The sequence below is a fragment of the Leopardus geoffroyi genome, chromosome B1, assembly GCF_018350155.1.
Source record: "Leopardus geoffroyi isolate Oge1 chromosome B1, O.geoffroyi_Oge1_pat1.0, whole genome shotgun sequence".
Lineage (NCBI taxonomy): Eukaryota > Metazoa > Chordata > Mammalia > Carnivora > Felidae > Leopardus > Leopardus geoffroyi.
In genome coordinates, this window is record NC_059327.1 from 89,192,918 (window position 1) to 89,210,623 (window position 17,706).

The window sequence follows — 17,706 nt, forward strand, 5'->3', positions numbered from 1 at the left end:
TAATTGTATCACAAATATATAAATGGGTGGAGAATAGTTAAATACACCCCCCAAAGTGCTGTAACATGTCAATGACAGTTATCACAAATGTATATGGGGAGTAGATGATTATGAAAGACATAGAGAAGAAAGCATAAACTGATAACTTAGAGGAGATAGTTCAAGTGTCTGGACAAGAAAATTGATCCTGATATAATAAAAAGTTAAAGATAAGCTACCAATTGAAATAGAGCTACCCAAATGGTAAAAAGGCGCCTAGGATAAGGAATATTCTTGCCGCCTCAGATATTATATTCTTCACTGATTGAGTTTCATGAAGATGCAGTGATTACACAAGAATGAGGATAATTTAGAATGTATATTGTGAAATGTTTTGAATAGAGAGAATCATAGTGAACATGCATATACCTTTCACCTATGTAAACAACTATTTACATTTGCCAAATTTGTTAAAATAATTTTTTGCTGAAATATTTTAACATAATTACAGAAAACATCATAATTTATCTCTAAATATTTCAGTATGCATTACTAAAATTAAGGATATTTTCCTCTATAACAATGCTATTTGCACAGTAACAAAATTAATAATAATTCTCTATATTATCCACTCATACTGAAATTCCAGAATAGAGATTTTAGTGTCATTGAATTTTGACATGTATTGTGCAAATGCCTGTCCAATCATTTTCTTTTCCATTTATGAGGAGAATAAACTTGTGTTTCTGATGGATGGGCCTGATAATGCTTTCTTTTTTAATACATAAAGTTGTTTATTTATTTATTTTGAGAGAGAAAGAACAAGCATGAGCAGGAGGGGCAGAGAGAGAGGAAGAGAGAGAATTCCAAGCTGACTCTGCATTGTCAGCAGAGTCCGATGCGGGGCTCAAACTCTTGAACAACGAGATCATAGCCTAAACCAAAATCAAGAGTTGGACACTCAATGTACTGAGCCACCCAGGAACCCTGATAGTGCTTTCTTAAAGAGCTTAATTTTGGTATCATAACCTGAAAGTTGCTAAGAGAGTAAATCTTAAATTTTTTCACCACAAAAAAGAAATGGTAATTATGTGACATGATGAAGTTGTGTTATAATGCTATGGTGGTATATATATATATATATATATATATATATATATATATATATATAAAATCAACAGGTTATACACCTTAAACTTATACAATGTTATGTGTCAATTATATTTCCATAAAGTTTGGGGGAAAAACAAGAGCTGACTTGTAGGGATTGTTGAAAGGCTTTAGGATGAAGCCAGTGATGAGTGCATCTGTTCAATTAGAAACTGATACCAAAAAACAAGCTGTAGCCTCTGCTGCCCAGTTCTGGGGCTTTCAACGCGGTCAGGTGCTGATATTCATTTCCTGTATATATTTGCAGAGTGGCCAAAAATTGAGTTTCTTTTCCAGAGGGTAAGTCCAAGCTATCTCCCCATAAGATAATGAGAGATGTGAGACTCGGTATAATTTGTCCTTATCGAGCTTCTGCCAGTAGTTTTCTCTCATGTATCTACTTTGAACTTACATCTTGTCTTTTAATATTTACACATGACTCTTGATCAAACATGTAATACCGAAAAGAGTAGAAATGGAGAGGGGGCGTGTAGAGACTCACATACCCGCTGCTATTAAAGGTACTTCCAGGGGTATATGCCAGTAATTGTAGGAGTGGGAAAGGTATTGCTATTCCTATAGTAGTCTTAAGCATAAAACAGATTTGTGTATTTTCCAGTTTCAAAATTTCTTTCAAATGACAAGTACAAGAAAAATAGACAAGTACTGAGATCATTTCCAGATATACTAGAGATGAGATGATCAAAGTGATACTGAAGTATTATATAACATTGAAAAATTACAAAAGGAATATGTAGGAGTTAATGGATAATTGCTCTTCATGGTTCCCTTGGAAAACAAAGGTTAAAAGGAAACTATTTGCCTTTGTTCTCCTTGAGTAAATGTAAATACCTTAAAGAGATGCACAGATACAAATCTACTGAACACATCCTTTGCTCTTTGTAGAAGCAAATGAGGTACTCCAATTACCTGAAAGGGATGCATAAGAAAGGGAAAGTGTATGAACTTCCATCTTCTACATAGCAGTATTTATATGGCATCCTTTCTAGAAGAGCAAGAAGAAAAAGTGCAAACTGCCCCAAGATATTTTGGTTGTCCCATCTGAGTAATTCTAAGAACACATTTGCTCTTTCCTGACACATACTTTAGGGGAGCATGGCAGTATAAACAAATCATCCATATAAAATCAGTTCCAGGATCACAATGGAACCTTTTTCTATATTGTTCCAATTCTTTCCATCTGATTATTTAGGACTCGCCACCTTACCTCACACATACTGTTCCTTCTCTACTGTGCATTATGCAGCATGAATGATCACAAAACAGATCACAGCACTGTTAAGATCTTCTTGAATAATTCTCGCATCCATCCAGCCCATCAACCTAAGGTTTAAGGTTGCACACTGCTCTCCTGTACCCATGAGCTACAACACCTAGATGTGTATACTATTTTTCTCCCCCATACTCTTGTCATTTCCTCTATCTGTGAGTTTTATAAAGATGTGTGCAATCTAATAAATATGTGGATGTTTAAACCCTTCAGTCCTGACATGAAATTTTATTATTAATATGTATAAAATATATTTTATCCATCCAATATATTTTTGATACATATTTAAACCTGATTTAGTTCCAGGAATAAATGAAAATAATTTTCAAAGAATCAGAAGAATAAAACAACGTAAAACAAATTAAAAATAAAAAAGAACAATTCAATGAACTTTATACTTGTTATTAGGTACTTTTATATATGTTATATGTGTTATATGTGTTTATATGTGTTATAATTTAATAATTTATATACACACACACACACACATACATACATAAGGAAGAAAAGTAAGCTAATTGAATTTAACAAAAACTAGAAGTACATGTGATTTGAGGAGGAGAAATAGCACATGACAGTATATGCAATAAGTCTCCCTAGGTTGCAGATGACATATTCCAGTAAGGTGAATGTTTATAAATGTTTATTGCCTTGATATGGTGGGTGTTGTCATGTCACTTCCCAGATGATCTCTTCAGAACTTTGGTAGGCAGAATTCTAAGATTGCCCCATGATCTCCATCCCTTGGTATTATGTCCATTAATATGGACATGAATATATTATATTAGATGGAAAAGGGATTTTGTAGATGTAATCAACATTACTAATCAGTTGACTTGTTATCTGGGTGGGCCTGACCAGAATGTATGAACCCTTTGAATGCGAATATTTTCCCCTGATTGGCTGGAGAAGCCAAAGTTAGGTTCTGTGTGGGAAGGATTCGATGCAACATTGCTGGCTTGAAATGGAGAGAGCCACGTGACAAAGAATGTGAACAGGTTCTGGAATCAGACCAGGAGCCCTGGAAAACAAGGAGACAAGGATCTTAGTCCTATAACCACCAGGAACTGAATTCTTCCAACAACCTGTAAATGTTTGCAAGTGGATTCTTCTGTAGAACCTCTAAATAAAAACCCATTTGACTTTGATTTCATCTGTGTGAGATTGTCAGCAGAGAATCTAGCTTAGCCTGCCTTCACTTCTTCTGATGTACAGAACAGTGACATAATTATTATTATTTTTTGTTTGTTTGTTTTAAGCCACTAAGTTTGAGCCATCATCAAGAGCTAATGGCTGATGGCTCAAAGCTGACGGACTGAATGGTTACGCTCCTCTAAAATTATGTTGAAAACCCAGTCCCCAATGTGATGGTATTAGGAAGTGAGGCCTTTGGGAAGTAATTAGTATTAGATGAGGTCATGAGGATAGAGCCCTCATGAATGGGATTTATACCCTCATAAGAGTCATGCCAGAGCATACTTTTCCTTCTTGCTCTCTGTAAGAGCAGTCTGCAATCCAAAAGAAGGCCTTCACCTTGATATCAGACTTCCAGTCTCCAGAACTGTGAGCAATAAATTTCTGTGATTTATAAGTTACTCAGTCTATAATACTTTGTAATAGCAGCCCAAACAGACTAAGACATACTCTATAGAAGTTGCCTTTGTCCAGAGAGCTGACTTGACCATGGCATGCCCCTCTTTCAAGGGTTACCCACATCCAGTGTTTGGTTGATATGGGGTATGAAGGTGTAGGCTTTGTCTCATGTAAGTCAACTCTGAAGGACCATCCTGGCTTCAAAGCTTCCTATGATATTGACTAAGATGTCTGTGGTACTGCATTGCAGATCAAATTCTATTTCTGCTAAATCCTTCCTCTCTTCCTCATTTACAGTTGTTTGTGAGGACACATCCCAATAACTTCCTTCACCTAGATACTCTTGTCAGAACCTGTTCCCAGATACTCTTTTCAGAATCTGTCCCCTGAAGAGAACACAGTCTAACGCATCTCATGTTAGGTAGAGAGATATATGCAGATTATATTTTTTCAATTTATTTAATTTTATGTCAAGTATATGATAGAAATCATACACACACATATGCACAAACACATATATACTTTTTCTAAATTCTGAAGCAAGTCATGTTTCTAAGTATGGTGAGTGTTTCACAGAAAGCTAAATATTCTCTGTATCATTTCACACCTTCCTCGTTTTGGAAATAGAACCCCTATGTATTAGCGTAGTACATGGCTATCCATATATGGTATACATTTCTCTGACTCCCATGCAGCTCGATGCAGTCATATGGTTAATTTGTCAACAAAGGAATATGAGCAGAAGTGATGTATGTTATTAACATGCCACATGCTTGAAAGGAAATTGCTTATTCTCCATTTACCTTCTTTGCCCCTTCTATTACCTGGAAATGGTGACGGATCGAATAAACTCAGAAGTTATGTATAAAGGAGAGTCATGCCACACTGCCAACTCATGTCAAGACTGATACTGGAAAAAATAATAAGTTTTCATTATATTAAAGCCAATTTATTTTAGGGTCTCTTGATAGCAGTTTCCCTGAATTTTTTGCAATGCTATAGAATTATTTGGAGAAAATGTTTGTGTCCTTTCTGCTTTACTTTCATAGATTTTAATGAATAGAATTCTTCCAGGTATGTCACTTCAATACACATAATTCCTACTACACCATACAAGTGTTCTGAAAATAACACCCCGGAATTTACCAAGTCAATTTTTTCCTTATCTATAAAAAATTCAGTATTTCTATGTAAACTAAGCATGTGCGTGAAACAAGAGACTTATTAGCGTAAATATATTGAAACACAATGAGGCATGTCTATAGGATGATGACACCTTCTTGTTATCCTAATGTGAGTGTATCTTAGACTTCTTTCCATGCCCATGCGTTATATTAAGATGATTGGGTATTGATTATGGAGGCAAGGTCTGCCTTGAAATGTTTGTGGAGAGACAAGAGATTTCATTGGAAGATGGAGCCTGGTAATAATGGAGAAGAGATAAGAGATTGATAGGTTTGATCTAACCATCAGAAATGATGTCAGTGCTTTAGGTGGTAATTAGCAGTTTCCAATTCTGAAACATTTTTGTAAATGACTTAGTTACTATATGTTCACTCTTTTTTTCTCGTAGTGGAATCCTTTGTGGTGTATTTGATGTTGTTCTTTCTGAATTCCATTTGTGTGTGTGTGTGTGTGTGTGTGTGTGTGTGTGTGTGCGCGTGTGTGAATGCGTTTAGAGTGAGGATCGGGAAAATTGTAATCCTGTTTTATTCCACATCTGGGATTTATACTATAGGAGTTCCCCCAAAAGGAACAAAGTCAGCATGATTACATGGAAGATAGTAAATCAATGGAGATGCTAAACAAATAAGAACAGTTTGAAATAGCAGTTAATTTAAAACTTAATCATATAGTCAGCCTAGGAAGCATGATGATTCTGGGGGTATAGATGGTAGTTTATTTCCTTTATATCTACATAGTATTACATATGATTTTGCTGCAAAAATTTCTGGTTATTGCTTGTTCCAAGTTATCCTTCAGGAATTTGGTAGTGAATAAAAGATTGGGTTATAGTTCTTCCTAGTGTGACAATAGATAGTCTCACCTCTAGAAGATATTGCCTACTTATATTGTGAGAAAACCATCTTGGCTAGCCCAAGTGGGTAAATGGATAATGTGAGAAGGAAAGCAAAGATAACATTCATAACTGTACCAATGCTAAGTAACAAAACTGGGCAGGATCCTAACTGATTATCTAATTTACTTAATATATTACTATTAGATATTAAAGATCTAATTTACTTAATGTTACACTTTTTTCTTTCTCTTCCTCTGGAAAAAAAGTAAGACCCCAAATACAATATGATGGAAGAGCAACATTTTATTTCCTTCTTGCTTCTATTGCTGAGAAGAATTGCTCCCATTTATTGAGAGACTTATACAGGCGTTGTTTCAGATGAAATTATTATTTTCAGACTCAAATCATTTGATGGCTGATTAAAATTTCAGCATAGAGAAACTGCTGAAGTTCACACAACTAAAATATGCCAGAGCTGAGTTTTAAATCCAGATCTGCCAGACTCTTTCGCTTGTTACCAAAACATATTGCCTCATAAATATTTGCTGTTTGGATAATTGACTAATTATAGCTAATATTATATGACACACCAAAACTGGATTGTACAAAGTATTCTACCCAGCTTGCTGGGAAAATTCCTATTATGCTCTCTAAATAAAAGCTTTATGTTAAGTAGTATTTCTTAGATGTTAAAATAGTGATTTTAGAGATAATCTATTACAATCAAAGTAAACTGATTAAAAATTTGCAATGTACATGATAGGACAAAAGTCTCTGTCACCACTGCCCCCCCCCAACACACACACAAAGTCACTTAGTTATAAAAGAATTATGGAAGTTGCTCATGAAAAGTCAGTGTCATCCAAAATAAAATATGGGGAAATGATTGAAGCGGTTCTCTTGGTTATAAATATTCTCACTCAGTTCTAATCCATAATTATAAAAAAAAAAGAAAACTCAAACGCTTTAATTTTTAAAAAGAAAGCTGAGCGTTTGAGCTCTTCTGCTAGCAGAGTGGTACCTGGCTGTTAAATAAGCTGAGATTTTCAGTATCTAAAATTTCACGTCTCACATTACACTCCTCCCTGCCTATACATCAAGTTCAAACAACTTTTATTTTTAAAATATCCTCTACTTTTCCCCTCCTACAGCTATTCTCACATTTCAGCCCACTCCTTATCTCTCTGCTTTATGAAAGTGTATTTCTTTTCATTGTTTTTTCCACTGTTAAAAGTGAGCATTCTCACTTCATTAACTCATTTGCACTAAAACTTCATTTACATGTTTGCCCTTAATAGCTACTTTTTTTCCATAAGCCTTCTCTCAAACATCTGAATTATTGTGACATTTTGGACTAATCCCAAGCATTAGGAAAATGTCTGTTTCAGAGACACCCTAAATTGCACTTAATATTCAACTTCATTTGTAAAGTGGGTATGATAATACGATCTTAATAACAATGTTTAGTGAGTCAGTAATTATAAACTGTGTGATCAGTGTTTATTAGACTCATTGTAATTTGCTTATGTAAAATGGAGGTTAAGTCATTAACCTTGGTGCTTACCTCAAGATTGTAAATGGACTTGCTTAGGTTGTGAAGAGAATCAAATGAGATAATGTAGATGGAAGTTATTTTTAAAATGTTTATTTCTGTGTTTATGGAATTTATTATAATCTAAAATATTTAATCAAGTTTTCTAAATGATAAATAGCCTTCTAAATAACAAAGAATGCAAAGGAGAAAGCTAACGATAGTCCCAGGCTAGCTGTAAATTTTCTTCTTTGTTCTGAGTACTCTGTCCTTTTTTCTTTTTTTCTTTTTCATTTTCTTCTTTCACTTTTCTTTATTTTTCTTTCTTTCTTCCTTCCTTTCTCCCTTCCTTCCTTCCTTCCATCCTTCCTTCCCTCCCTCCTTCCCTCCCTCCCTCCCTCTTCTCTTTTCTTTTTCTTTTCTTTCTTTCTCTTCCTTCCTTCCTTCCTTCCTTCCTTCCTTCCTTCCTTCCTTCCTTCTTTTCTTTTTCTTTCACGTCCAAACCATTCCTTTTCCATATAGAACCTCATGGAACTCTCTTACTCAGTTTCCCAGTATGGTCTTACTACTTTGTAACTGTTCAAAAGATTCCTGCCTTAGTGATTTAGTTTAATCTTCTTTCCTGCAGTTTACTTGGACTTAAATATATATAAATAAGTGTATTCATACCTAACTGTAAGGTTGTAAGTGTTCATCATTTATGTTCTAGTCATTCTTATGTTTATTTATTTTTGAGAGAGAGAGAGACAGAGCATGAGTGGGGAGTGGGAGAGGGCAGAGAAAGAGGGAGACACAGAGTCTGAAGCAGGCTCCAGGCTCCGAGCTATCAGCACAGAGTCTGAGTTGGGGCTCAAAGTCATGAACTGTGAGATCATGATCTGAGCCAAAGTTGGACACTTAACTGACTGAGCCAGCAGATGCCCCTACATTCCACCAATTAACTAATAACCTAGTTATGATTTTATACAGTGTTCTTTTAAAATTTACATTTTTATCACAAAAGAAATTTGTTAGCTGATCTTTAACTCAGATACATTCAGATGGTGCTTTATGTAGACCCAACAAATCATACCAGTTTGGTATTTTTTTTACTCAAACCCAGCTTTCTCATGAGTGTCCAACTTATGAGAGAGGACCAATGTATGTTAAATGAAGATATACCTATTTTAAAAGTGTTAACAATATGCAGTTTATAAGGGATATATTCTAAGATGAAAACTATGTAAAAGCTTTTACATAGAAAAAATGGAAAAAAAATCTTAACAATGTTAACTGGCATTTTTGCAACAACTTTCAAGATTTTTATCAGACTGACATTTAAGTCTTTTTTACTTCTTTCCTTGAAATTGAAATTGAAATTAGAATAGTGATATATCAATTTAAACTTCATGTAAATGTTTGTATTTTATTTTGTACCATCTGGTTTTGGAAACATATGACAGCAGTTACAGTTAAATTCACCTAATATCTGTGCAACATTATTTTTCACTGGCTTTGGACAGTATTGCAGTTGGCTGAATTGTTTTCATTCTCTGACTTTGAGTTGGTTTGCAGTGGGTAACAAGTCACTTTAATTTAGCTAAGGTGCCCTTTCACATTCTACCAACTAAGCTGAATAGTCTCTAGCTTAGTATAAGTAGGTAAAATTAACTGGCATCAGAGTTCTTTGAGGAGTTCACATGATTTATTCATGCGATAAAGATTTCTTAGCACCTTTTGTTTATAAGGGATTGTGCTAAATAAAAATAAAAAAAGCTGTGTAATAGGTATCTCTTTATCCCTCATATTTATTGTAGTGCCTAACATTCAATAAATGCTTGAGTGAATGAAGAAATACATTTAAATAAACGAAGCACTAAGTAAACAAAATATTAATTATTAAAATCTACTTCAACTTCTTATAATATTTTGAGCACATAAACTAGAAGTCATATAAACAAAGAAATTGCAATACCGGGGATATATTGTAATAAGTGAATATGTAAATGGTAATAGGATGCTGAATAAATCAACGCAACAATTTGGAATTGTGGAGTGGATCCTAATACTAATTTCAGTTACAGATGAAAGAGGCTCAAATTTATTACTGTTTTACATGAGAAAGATTTGCATTTCTGTCTCGCATACTAAAAGTCTGGAGATAGTCTAGGGATAGTATGTGGGTTCTTTCTTCTACAGGGCCTCAGACTCATTACAACTCTGTTGCAAGGCACAATAGTTTCCTTCATCCTGGAGAGTTGATAGAGTACCAGTCATAGTATTATTGTTAGGGACATCATACTGATGTTCCAGCCATCAGGAAGGGTGAAAGGGTCAGTATAAGAGGAGCAAGGGGGATGCATCAATCATTTTTTTAAGTTTATTTATTTATTTTGGCAGAAAGAAAGAGAGAGAGAGAGAGAGAGAGAGAGGGAGAGAGACAGAGGGAGAGAGAGAGGATGGGGCAGAAAGAAGGAGAGAGAGAATCCCAAGCAGGCTCCACACTGTCAGTGCAGAGCCCAGTGCAGACTCAAATCCACAAACTGTGAGATCATCATGTGAACTGAAGTTGGACACTTAACCAACTGAGCCACCCAGAGGCCCCATGCATCAATCATTTTTAAAGAGATGCTCCCTGCAGCTTCCATGTGATACGTTTGCTCATATTTCATTGTTCCAAACTTTATCTACTACCTACATAGTTTCACAGATGTCCTATAGGGAATATAGTATCTATTATGAGCAAGCAAGTGCTTTCCTGCCAAAAAAAAAAAAAAAAGCACAAAGTTTTTCTAAAGAATGTGACTTCTGACCTGAATTCTGAAGCAGTATGAGCTTGAGGAGTCCATTCCTTAAGGAGGTAGAAGGTAAAATAAACATAGAAAATGGCACTTGCAGAGACATAGAGGTTGGCTAAAGTATGCTATGCTACATCATATTAACTTCCATTGTATTAATTTGGACTTTAGGTAAAATTTTAGAATTACTGATGGATTTTGAAACTGAGTTACAGTAGCAGGTTGTTAGCAGACAAGTATTACACACAGAATGATTGGCTAGCATGAAGATAGTGAAAGTGAGATCACTGTGACACCATTTCATAATTCAGTTACAAAAAAGACTGACTTCTAAGAAGCCCTATCTTGAAATAGAGTCACACCGAGGGTAAGGCTTGAATATATGAATTTGGGGAAGTGGGGGGACACAAATATTTCATGTGATATTCTGTATTTTTACTATAATTTAATACAAAGTTAACTCTTTTAAATGGATGATTGTTTCTCAGACCTGTAGAAAGAAAGATACAATCTATAGATTGGACTTACAGCACCAAATGCTACATAGAATGAAGTCCAAAAATAGCAAAACAAGTACATTCTAACATTGACTTTTTCTAACATTAAGGGCAAAGAGAAAACTTTAAAAATTGTATAAAAACAGACATTTAACCCATAGTTTTCCTTTATGTTTCTCTCTGTGGCATTGCATACAAGGCAGCAATATAGCAGTGTATTCATAATGCTATCGGAAAATAACTGGAAGCCTAGAATTCTATACCCAGCCAAACTATCATTCAACAATGAGGGTGAAAGAAAGGTACTTTTAGATATAAGAGTTTGCCATAAATAGTTTATCCATCACTTTGTAAGAATTATTCACTGATTTACTCCAGCATGAACAAATACTCAGAAGGCAATAGTGGGATTTAAGAAGTATTAGTATAGGGTGCCTGTATGGCTCAGTCAATTGAATGTCTGACTCCCAATTTCAGCTCAGGTCATGATCTCACAGCTCGTAAGATCAAGCCCTGCATCAGGCTCTGTGGTAATAGTGAGAAGTGTGCTTGAGATTCTTTCTCCTCTCTCTCTGCCCCTCTACTCTGTGTACTTTCTTTCTCTCAAAATAAATAAATAAACTAAAAAAAAAAAGAATAATGAACAATGGATTTAATACAAACATTAGTAATTATAAGAAGATGGTATTTTAACTTTTTAAAATTTAATAACAAGCTCAAAAATTCCAGAACACAGCAAAATGATAAATAACTGTGTAAAAGGTGATATTAGATGGAAGTAAAAGTATGCTAAGGTTTTTGTTTTTGGTTTTATTTATTTATTTATTTTTGGTCTAGTTTGGGAGGAAAAATATTGTTAATGATTAATTTTAAACTTTGTCAGAAAAATATATGGATTAGTAACTAAGAATACAAATTGAATGTAAAGCTTTAAAATAATGAAATAAAAATGGAACAATGAAATGATTGTCAATGATATTGTGCAGAAAATCTGAAAATAACAAAGATATGTTCATAAGGTGAAATAGAAAGGATTTGATGAGAGATTGGATGTGAGACTCAAGTCAGGAGGTGTCAAACATGAATTAGGATTTTCTAACCTGGGTATCCAGGTAAAAGCTCATATCAGAAAAGCAGTGCAATATGAGAAGTAGGTTTCATGTAATAAATATAACAATTTTAGACTTTTAACTATGAATTTTCAGTTAAAGAAATAAACTGATAATGTTGATTAGGTTATTATAAAGAGTTAAAAAACCCAATAATATGATATTTTGTTTATATTTATAAAGCTAGATAAAATTCCTCTTCCATGTGACAGGTGTATAATCCACCTTTTATTGAAATAAAAGCAGTATATAGAGTATTATGTATATGGTAACATTTAAAATGAAATAACATGTACTCTAAATGTTAATGTACTCTAAATATGTTAATATGTGTTTTTGTTTAACATTATTTAATATCATGTGGTGTCTGGATGGCTCAGTAGGTTAAGCATCTGACATAAGCTTAGATCATGATCTCACAGTTCATAGGTTCAAGCCCCACATTGGGCTCTGTGCTGGTAGCTTGGAGCCTGGAGCCTGCTTGGGATTCTGTGTCTCTCTCTCTGACCCTTCCTCACTAGTGCTCAGTGTCTCTCTCTTTCTCTAAAATAAGTAAACATTAAAAAAAAAAATAAAAAGCTTTATTTAAATATCTTGAAGAGTAAAAGTAGAAATATCACAGTTATCATATTTATAATTATGGTATTATATAAATGTAATGGTGAATATACTCATTAACTTGAAACACAATAATTAAAAACACTGTAGTAAGTTGAGACTGGGTCCTCACAGCACTAATACCTGGTTTAAGAAAAAGAATATTGAAATTGTGTCTGTGAACTCGTACTTCCTATTTATGTACTTTCTCAAGATCAAATATATAAACTGAAGAGAATCTTATAAGTGTATTTGAAGGAAATTGTTGGTAAATATATTACCCTAAGAATGAGCTTATAAATAAGAAATAAGAAGACCAAGCATAAACTATTAAATAAAAGTTAATGTGAATATTATAGTAAAGAGGTAGTAAATCATATGACCATATTCTAGAACAGATGTTATTTATTTATTTATTTATTTATTTATTTATTTTTATTTTTTTTTTTCAACGTTTATCCACTTTTGGGACAGAGAGAGACAGAGCATGAACGGGGGAGGGGCAGAGAGAGAGGGAGACACAGAATCGGAAACAGGCTCCAGGCTCTGAGCCGTCAGCCCAGAGCCTGACACGGGGCTCGAACTCACGGACCGCGAGATCGTGACCTGGCTGAAGTCGGACGCTTAACCGACTGCGCCACCCAGGCGCCCCGAACAGATGTTATTTAAACCATTACTTTAAGTAACTGTTTAATTGGAAGAAGATAATACAAGTTTCTGTGAACATACAAACTGTGGTAATATTTCCATGATATTAACTTGGTTTTTATTAAACTAATAAAATGTGAGATATAACAAGTAAGGGGGAAACTTTGTAGCATCTATTAAAATTGGAAATTTCATAGACGAGAAACTTTTAAGAAGTTTTACAAGACAAAGCAGATGAATTGGGATGGGGTTATACGGATGGAGTTCAGTACACGTAGGGATAATTCCACCCTTCCCATACACTATGAACTTTCCTTCAACTACCTTCATCAATTTTGTGGCAATTTCTTTTGATTTTCAGTGTTGTGTGTGTCCTCCTTTTGAAAATGGTTGGCCTTTCCTGATGCCGTATTTCTCCTTCTATAGTGGTGACTTCTCTGTCTTCACTGATAATTACTTGAAAAACTATTAATTTTAATGGCCTTGGCAGATGCAGGTTCTAGGCAGATGATTTCTGGAGCAGATAATAGTTGTAGTCTTGGTAACAGATATACTGGATCTGATTCCATACGTTAGTATATCATTTTCTATCCTTAAAATAAAAGGAACAACCTGATTTAAAGAAAAATAAAATAAAACCCTAAAATACACACCAAACGTGTCACTTTATTTCCTACTGATGGATTAGAATTCATCCCAATATTTGCTAAGCTTATTTTAGGTTTCACAAAACTTAATATTTTATAGAAATTAACTATAGAAACTAATAACATTTTAGATCTATTCCTTAAATATTCATAGTTTTTTTTACCATAAAGACTTCATGTCCATTTTTCTTTTGTAGTCATTGAAAACATTTTCAGGATTTTCTCCATGATATTGTCTCAATCTTATCTCTTACTCTTTTTACTTTGTTAACTTACACATTTTTAGGAAGACATCCATTTTCTTCAAATATTGAGTCTATTTTATTCTATTTCTCCATCTTAGTTTAACAAATGCTTTAGAGATAATTTTATTTACTTCCTGGGTTTTTGAAAAAGAAATTCTTACATTGTTTACAATATTTTTAGCCAAAAAATCCAGTTCCATTGATTTTTTCTTGTGATTTGAAAAGCTTAAATCCTAAGTTTAATATTTTACTAGTTATACATACACACAAAAAGGAGTAAAATTGTAGCCATGGATTTATCCCTGTGCAAAATATTATTTTAATGATTATTTAGATCTAATTCTTAATTATGCAGGTTCCTGGGTTAGCAATTTTTTTTGGTACCATGAGTTTTTCTTTCTTAAAATCTTTAATTTGAATTATTCTCCCCATTTGTCTTGGTTACTTTCACAACTAATTGTTTTCAGAGGACTATATGATCAGTATATACTTTCAGAGTTGTAAGTCTGAAAATGGTCATGTAATTGAACAGTAATTTGGCTGATGAAAGACTTCTAGGACCATCTCCTTTTCTATTTCAAATATATATGTCTGACTTTTAGTACTTAGTTGTGTAGATAAGTGTAATTTTATTCCAAGTCCTGGTAAAAATGATATGTCTAGAAGTTTGTAGAATTTTAAAATTTAACTTTGAAACAAAATTTTTGATCTGAATTTGTTTTGGTGTTAATGTCCACCTATAAATTCTTTCTGAAACCCATTGGTCCCATTTAATATGCATACTCAAGTCCTTTCCTTAATTGAGTGAAAACTATTATTTCTTGGATTCTTCTTTCTTCTCCATCAGCTTTGTTGTCATATTCTAGAGTTCTTATTTTATTTATAATGAATTGCTTAGAAGTGCTCTGATTTCCACAATTTTTTTTTCACAGTACCAGTTCCTTTTCAATGTCTTCTTTGCAGTGCAGGAATTCTTTGCTTAGTTTTCCTTAATATGTTATGCAAATGTTTATGTCAGTGTCTTTAATGTTTGGAATATTTTTTCTAAGCTAAATATTTATTTTGGAATAAATTTTTGAGCATTTTCATATCCTTTGTAGCTATTTTTCGTAAATACTCATTATGTTATCTTCCTAGGTCCATCAGGTTAAAATGGACCTTCATTCAGAGGTCCATTCTTACCTTCATTCAGAGGATTGCAGAGCAATGACAAGGGGGGAGTGTATGACAGAAGACATCTCTATCCTTTTTCCTTTTAGATTGCCCTAAGAAAATTCTTCACAATGAGCTAGTGCATGTTCTCACTATGCTTGTACCTGCAACCATTACTGACAGAAGTTCTTCATTGTACCAAATGTATGGATTGGATTATCCTCTACTGTGCAATGACATTATAGATTTTTTTTTCTTATTGGATCGCTGTGTTGTTTTAGCAAGAAATGGAGTGTTCATGTATGTTATTAAGGTTTTTGTTGTTGTTGTTGTCGTTGTTAAATAAATTTCCAGAGAAAAGAAGTGTTGTAATATTAGTTCTGCATACATTATTTTTTGTACTTTTTCTTCCATGTAATAACTGGAATGCCCTGCTATGAGGAAGGGGCCCTTCCTGTATCCCTCTTTGTTTGGGATTCTGTGAAGATGAAATGAACCCGTACTCAAAATTTGATTTGAATATTGAGACTGAGGACAACTGACTGAGGACTGAGGACACCACCCTAAAAAGGGATAACTAGGTTTATCACTTACACAGTGGGGCTTCTCTGATCCAAGCTGATCAGAAGATGGTTTGAAAGAACAAGAAAAACACTAGCTTGTGGTTTCTATTATAGTTAAAGTTTGGGACCAGTTTGAGAATTTCCACATTTTATGAATTTAAAGGAAACAAAGGCTTCTGTGCTTTGAATTTTCTACCAATGCCAAAGTAGATTACACTTAGTTTTTTGTATCATTTGTCCAGATGCAAAGCAAAAAGTAAACATGGGGGGTATCTCTTAAAAGCCGTCAGCGAACATCAAAATATTAAGTCCAATGCCTTATTACACCTTGTGACTGTTACTATTATTCTTTAATAGTGCAACTTTGACAAAACACTGTTACTATTGTCCCCTGACTCTGTATATTCTAAGTTCCATGAACACTTCACCTTGTTTATGGCTATAAAGCTAGAGCCGATCGCAGTTTTCTAAAACTGACTTTATCGGAAAAAAAATATGAGACATTAAATACACCTTTAATACTTTAGCTGAATTATCTTTTGCTTAAACGATAGCTAATTAATACACCATGATTTTATTGTGGTATAATTATGTGTAATTAATATGTAATGAATTGTGATCTAATTTAATGTGATGTAATTATGAATTGACAATGAAATAATGTTTTGTGGAACATTATGTAGTTGGGTCAAATTGACTTTCCAGGAGGTAGGTTTTTATCAGATTTTTGTAGGTGCTCATAAACAACTTGACTTTTTTTCTTCCTTCCTTCCTTCCTTCCTTCCTTCCTTCCTCCCTCCCTGCCTCCCTTCCTTCTTTCCTTCCTTCCTTCTTTCTTCATCAATTCCTTTGCTTCGCTAAGACATTTATTTATTTGTTGTAAGCATTTTCAAAGTGATATTTTGATAATATAGTAATATTTGGTACCCCCCAAATTCCATCCATCAGGTATTAAAGCAAACTAAATGGAGACAGTGCAGGATAATAAGAATAGCAATAACAATAATAATACAAAATCTTACAGTCAGACAGTCATGGGATTAAATATTGACTGTTCCACATACAGTCATATATATCTGGGTATGTAGACCATGTTGTAATCTGTGACATGAAATAACACTGTCTGATAGGGTGGGGGGGATAAATTAAATAAAATATTATACATAAAACAAAAAAAATATTATACATGGTAAGGCATCTGGCAAAAAGCAGTAAGAAGTAAAAAGATATAAATTTAAGTCATGTAAATTTATATGTATAGCTGTTATTTTATTTCTTTGGTATTTTTTTATTTTTAGTATTTTTAAAATGAAGGAGACTTTACGTATCATCTACAAATCCAAATCCAAAACTCCTCTTTAAGCTCCTAGAAGAAACACATTTCTGTGCCTTGTGGTCAGGGGATTTTTAAAATGATAATATGGGATAAGGCAAAGAATCTGTAATTTTGTGAAGCTTTTCAAGCAATACTGAAGCATAACTGATTTGGGGAACCACTGATCTGTACAATATGCTCATTTTATACCTAAGGATTTGTGGTCCAGGAAGGCTGTTATTTTCTTAGTGCCATAAAGCTAATTTGTGACTGAGCTCATCATTGCCAGTTTAGGCCTTTGTTCATAGTGACATTTCTAGATACAGCACTTATGCACAAGAGCCAAGAGGCTTAATGAATTTAATGAAGTATGCCCATAGATAAGCCTTTCCTAAGAAAGCCAAGATAACCTAGTGGAAGCTGTGCATTGATCATACTTGGCCAAGGACGAGTCCCTATTGCAATAATGATGAAGTTTGGGTATCAGAGCCTTCTGGCCAATGAAGTTTTTGCCCACTTTTCAGTCCAGCCAGTTTTTGAGAAAAAAAATGATATTTAGGGAAAAGAAATGGATTGTTGTCTTGGATTCATCA